Source organism: Panulirus ornatus, chromosome 32, assembly GCF_036320965.1.
Source record: "Panulirus ornatus isolate Po-2019 chromosome 32, ASM3632096v1, whole genome shotgun sequence".
Lineage (NCBI taxonomy): Eukaryota > Metazoa > Arthropoda > Malacostraca > Decapoda > Palinuridae > Panulirus > Panulirus ornatus.
Genome location: NC_092255.1, coordinates 26,935,793 through 26,942,397, shown reverse-complemented (window position 1 = coordinate 26,942,397; position 6,605 = coordinate 26,935,793).

Sequence of the window (6,605 nt, the reverse complement as noted above, 5' to 3'; positions counted from 1 at the left end):
CATGCTAGTACATGCTGTGCCTATTTTGAACTCAAACGCCATCCATGACTTGCCGGAAAGATTTAGCTGCCAAGTACCTCAAAAACTTCATATTCCCATTCAGGATTCGTATTCTATTGTGTGATGCAATTATGGGCTTACGTTATTTAAACAACTCACACATGGCTTTCTCAAACTCAGAATTCTCTACATCAGTAAGCTTCAGTACAATTACTCTTCTTAAAGGGAGCCAAGCTCAATGTAGAGTACTGTCTTATGGATTCCTCCACCGTGCAGATCCCAAGACTATGCTTACGATATGTTAGTTATTCCTATTTAACTTTTCTGAATCTTGACAGATATAGTAATGCAGGATAATTTTCTTTCACTTGTGAATGTATGGTTATGCACATTATCCTTGCTACACCAACCACTAAAACAAGTTCTTCCCTCTATTGCTTTTAGAAATTCATTGCATAGGATTTTCGGCCATCTATTCCCACCCCTCTTACGGGTTAACCCAGTGAGGTAGCACAAGGAGACAGACGAAAGAATGGCCCAACCCAACCACATACATATGTATATATATACACGTCCACACACGCACACATACATACCTATACATCTCAACGTATACATTTATATACACACACAGACATATACATATATACACATGTACACAATTCATACTGTCTGCCCTTATTTCCCGTCGCCACACGTGAAATGACAACCCCCTCCCCCCCGCATGTGCGCGAGGTAGCGCTAGGAAAGGACAACAAAGGCCACATTCGTTCACACTCAGTCTCTAGCTGTCATGCATAATGCACTGAAACCACAGCTCCCTTTCCACATCCAGGCCCCACAAAACTTTCCATGGTTTACCTCAGACGCTTCACATGCCCTGGTTCAATATATTGACAGCACGTCCACCCCGGTATACCACATCGTTCCAATTCACTCTATTCCTTGCACGCCTATCACCCTCCTGCATGTTCAGGCCCCGATCACTCAAAATCTTTTTCACTCCATCTTTCCACCTCCAATATGGTCTCCCACTTCTCATTCCCTCCACCTCTGACACATATATCCTCCCAACAACCTTTCCCCACTCGTTCTCTCCACGTGACCAAACCATTTCAAAACCCTCCTCTGCTCTCTCAACCACACTCCTTTTATTACCACAAATCTCTCTTACCCCCTCATTACTTACTCGATCAAACCACCTCACACCAGATATTGTCCCCAAACATCTCACCTCCAGCACATCCACCCTCCTCTGCACAACTCCACCTACCTACCTATATACATGTGTGTGTGTGTGTGCTGAAAAAGGACTGGTGATTGGGAATACCTGGTTTAAAAAGAGAGATATACATAAGGATACGTATGTAAGTAGGAGAGATGGCCAGAGATCGTCATTGGATTAGGTGTTAATTGATAGGCTTGTGAAAGACACACTTTTGGATGTTAATGAGCTGAGAGGTGCAACTGGAGGGATGTCTGATCATTATCTTGTGGAGGCAAAGGTGAAGATTTGGAGAGGTTTTCAGTAAAGAAGAGAGAATGTTGGGGTGAAGAGAGTGGTGACAGTAAGTGAGCTTGGGAAGGAGACTTGTGTGAGGAAATACCAGGAGAGACTGAGCACAGAATGGAAAAAGGTGAGAACAAAGGACGTAAGGGGAGTGGGGGAGGAATGGGAGGTATTTAGGGAAGCAGTGATGGCTTGTGCAAAAGATGTTTGTGGCATGAGAAGCGTGAGAGGTGGGCAGATTAGAAAGGGTAGTGAGTGGTGGGATGAAGAAGTAAGATTGTTAGTGAAAGAGAAGAGAGAGGCTTGTGGACGATTTTTGCAAGGAAATAATGCAATTGAGTGGGAGATGTATAAAAGAAAGAGGCAGGAGGTCAAGAGAAAGGTGCAAGAGGTGAAAAAGAGGGCAAATGAGAGTTGGGGTGAGAGAGTATCATTAAATTTTAGGGAGAATAAAAAGATGTTTTGGAAGGAGGTAAATAAAGTGCATAAGACAAGGGAACAAATGGGAACTTAAGTGAAGGGGGCTAATGGGGATGTGATAACAAGTAGTGGTGATGTGAGGAGTTGGAGTGAGTATTTTCAATGTTTATTCAATGTGTTTGATGATAGAGTGGCAGATGTATGGTGTTTTGGTCGAGGTGGTATGCAAAGAGAGAGGATGAGGGAGAATGATTTGGTAAACAGAGAAGAGATAGTAAAAGCTTTGCAGAAGATGAAAGCCGGCAAGGCATCGGGTTTGGATGGTATTGCAGTGGAATTTATAAAAAAAAAAAAGGGGGTGACTGTATTGTTGACTGGTTGGAAAGGTTATTTAATGTATGTATGGCTCATGGTGGGGTGCCTGAGGATTGGCAGAATGCTTGCATAGTGCCATTGTACAAAGGCAAAGGGGATAAGAGTGAGTGCTCAAATTACAGAGGTATAAATTTGTTGAGCATTCTTGGGAAATTATATGGGAGGGTATTGATTGAGAAGGTGGAGGGATGTACAGAGTATCAGATTGGGGAAGAGCAGTGTGGTTTCAGAAGTGGTACAGGATGTGTGGATCAGGTGTTTGCTTTGAAAAATGTATGTGAAAAATACTTAGAAAAGCAAATGGATTTGTATGTAGCATTTATGGATCTGGAGAAGGCATATGATAGAGCTGATAGAGATGTTCTTTGGAAGGTATTAAGAATATATGGTTTGGGAGGCAAGTTGTTAGAAGCAGTGAAAAGTTTTTATCGAGGATGTAAGGCATGTGTACGTGTAGGAAGAGAGGAAAGTGACTGTCAGTTTGCGGCAGGGGTGCATGATGTCTCCATGGTTATTTAATTTTTTTATGGATGGGGTTGTTAGGGAGGTGAATGCAAGAGTTTTGGAAAGAGGGGAAAGTATGCAGTCTGTTGTGGATGAGAGCTTGGGAAGTGAGTAAGTTGTTATTCGCTGATGATACAGCGCTGTTGGCTGATTCGGGTGAGAAACTGCAGAAGCTGGTGACCGAGTTTGGTAAAGTGTGTGAAAGAAGAAAGCTGAGAGTAAATGTGAATAAGAGCAAGGTTATTAGGTACAGTAGGGTTGAGGGACAAGTCATTTGGGAGGTAAGTTTGAATGGAGAAAAACTGGGGGAAGTGAAGTGTTTTAGATATCTGGGAGTGGACTTGGCAGCGGATGGAACCATGGAAGCAGAAGTGAGTCACAGGGTGGGGGAGGGGACAAAGGTTCTGGGAGCGTTGAAGAATGTGTGGAAGGCCAGAAAGTTATCTTGGAGAGCAAAAATGGGTATGTTTGAAGGAATTGTGGTTCCAACAATGTTATATGGTTGCGAGGCATGGGTTATAGATTGGCTTGTGCGAAGGAGGGTGGATGCGTTGGAAATTAAATGTTTCAGGACATGTGAGGTGGTTTGATCGAGCAAGTAATGAAAGGATAAGAGAGAAGTGTGGTAATAAAAAGAGTGTGGCTGAGAGAGCAGAAGAGGGTGTATTAAAATGGTTTGGTCACATGGAGCAAATGAGTAAGGAAAGATTGACAAAGAGGATATATGTGTCAGAGGTGGAGGGAACGAGGAGAAGTGGGAGACCAAATTGGAGGTGGAAGGATGGAGTGAAAAAGATTTTGAGCGATCAGGGCCTGAACATAGAGGAGGGTGAAAGGCATGCTAGGAATAGAGTGAATTGGAATGATGCGGTATACCAGGCTGGACGTGCTGTCAATGAATTGAACCAGGGCATATGAAGCGTCTGGGGTAAACCATGGAAAGTTTTGTGGGCCTGGATGTGGAAAGGGAGCTGTGGTTTTGGTGCATTACACATGACAGCTAGAGAATGAGTGTGTATGAATGTGGCCTTTATTGTCTTTTCCTCACACTACCTCATGTGCATGCAGGATGAGGGGGATGCCATTTCATGTGTGGTGGGGTGGCAATGGGAATTCATGAAGACAGCAAGTATGAATATGTAAATGTGTATATATGTATATGTATATGTATGTATAAGTTGAAATGCATAGGTATGTAAATGTGCATGTGTGGGCATTTATGTATATACATGTGTATGTGGGAGGGTTGGGCCATTCTTTCGTCTGTTTCCTTGCACTACCTCACTAACATGGGAGACAGCAACAAAGTATAATAATATAAATAAATATATAAAAGATTGTGCAGAGGAGGGTGGATGTGTTGGAAATGAATAGTTTAATGACAATATGTGGTCTGAAGTAGTCTGATCGAGTAAAAATGAGTGGGTAAGGGAGATGCGTTGATGATAAAAAGAGCGTGGTTGAGAGCTGAAGAGGGTGTGCTTAAGTGGTTTGGACATATGGAGAGAATGAGAGGAAAGGCTGATAAATAGGATATTTGTGTCAGGAGTGGAGGTAACAGAAACAGGAAGACCAAATTGCGATGAACCAGATGAACTCTCTTGGATTGAGTTCTTTAACAAGACTGTACTCCATCAAGGTTGGTAGTAGTGTACGGATGGGTCCTGCCCAGAGAAGAGATGGGAAAGTGTAACTCCATTTGTCTGGAGAATACGGTTTTTGATGGATGTGTCTGATGGGGTGGTGTTTATGACCCAGTTGGAAAGGCAATTGTTTAATGCTTCCCAGATCATTTCAGTGCTTGTATGTTGTTAATGTTAAGTTTCCCAGACTTGAGGGGATCTGTAAATAGAGGTTGCTGATGTGTGAGGCTGGGGTAGGCTTTTTATTTCAATTTGAGGGTTAGTATTTAGCTATAGAGTTGTTAATTGAAAGGGATTGAAGTGCAGTTGCAATGAATTGAGTGCTGAGCATGCTAAGGTGGGACTGTATTGGGAGCATCTTTGTTTCACTGTAGAGTGTTAGAGTTATATGTATGTGTGACTGCCATGCAGCCATTGATTGTTCCGAGTACTCTTACTCTGTGTGGTTTGCAGCTGCTATATTTGCTTCTGCGAGGCTTGAAGACCAGGCAGGTGAGCAATAAATTAAAGTAAAGCCATTTGACTGTAGAGGATGCTAAGGATTCTTTTTCTTGTCCAAACATGATATCATTTGGTGTCTCGTGGCATTTGTCTGTTGCTTTTGTGTTGATGCTATTGGTATAAGGAGTGAATGTTGAATGTGTTGTCTGTAATGCATTGAGTGGTTGGTGTTTTGTTCAATGAGAGTGATTGTCTATTCAAAGTCAATCAAGGTTGTGAACTAAGGCTAACATGGAGATGCAGACATCCTGCTCTGGGTGAGTCACTGTTCCAACTGTGTAATGAAGTGCCGCATGTTTGTTGTTGCTACTGTGGTGTCAGGATGTAGTGGTGTGATTGCGAAGTCATCTGCATAAGAGTGGGCTTTCATGTTGTGATTTGCTGGGGGAATGGTGGTTTGTGTGGGAAGAGATTGAAGAGGGTTGGAGAAAGAGTTGCTCCTTGGGGAGCATTTTATAGGTGAAGCCATTGTAAGCAGCTCTGCCAGGGAGGCCAGCTATGAAACTGGCCAAGCACTTTCTATATTTTTCAAAAGGGTGGTGTCAAATATCTGTTGTGTGAGGAGTGTTGTGGGAAAGGATTGAATGTTTTGTTCATTAAAGTCCCTAGTACTCTGTGGGAGAGGGGCAGTAGCTAGTTGAACTCTGGGTTATTTATAACAGGTCAGTGTGTAACAAGGTGGTGAAGTGGTTGGGTTTGAGTAGGAGAGTGAATAAGAATAAAGGCAAGGATATTAGTTTTAGCAGTGTAAAGACACGGGTTAGTTGGACTGCTAATCTAAATTGAGAAATGTGGAAGTGGAGTGCTTAGATACCTAAGAGTGGACATGGCAGAGAATGGTCCCATGAAAGCAGAAGCAAGTTATATGGTGGATGAGAGGGCAAAAGTTCTGGGAGCATTGAGAAACATATGGAAAGAGAGGTCATTATCTGGGAGAGTATAAAATTGGTGTATTTGAAGGTATGGTCATCCCAACATTGTTGTATGGATATGAGGCCTGGGCTATAAATGAGAATGTGTAGAGAAGGGTGGATGTACTGGGAATGCAATGTCTTGGGGACAATATGTGGTGTGAGGTGGTTTGGTCGAGAGAAATAAATGGGTAAGACAGAGGTATAGCAACAACAGAGATGAACAGGGTGTGCTGAAATGGTTTGGACAATGCAGTGAACCAGAACAAATGAAGAAACCAGAGAAAATCATTAAAAGGAAGAGAGGAATGAGTGAAGATGAAGGAATGCAGTGGTTATGCAAGTTATGGGGAAGTTACATACATGGAAAGTTAAGGAGGGATATGAATGAAGGAGAAAGAATGAACTGCATAGGCAAAAGGGAATGTGTAATTGGGAGAAAATTCAAAAAAGGAATGGTAGAAAAAAGTATAAATATTAGCCATAAAAGTTCTTTAGGTAAATTTACTTTTCTACTGTATAAGCATTTCATATTTTATTGAAGATAATATTTACACCATAATGTAAAAAGTGAGATGCAATATTTACATGGATTTGTACAGTAAAAAAATTGATTTTACAATAACATAAGATAAAAAAGTCATACATCTTAATGCAGACTGGAGGCCGGGAATTGTTATACGTTCCATCAGTGGTCCCACTAAGGCATAGACTGTAAATAGTCTTATACAAAATTCAAGC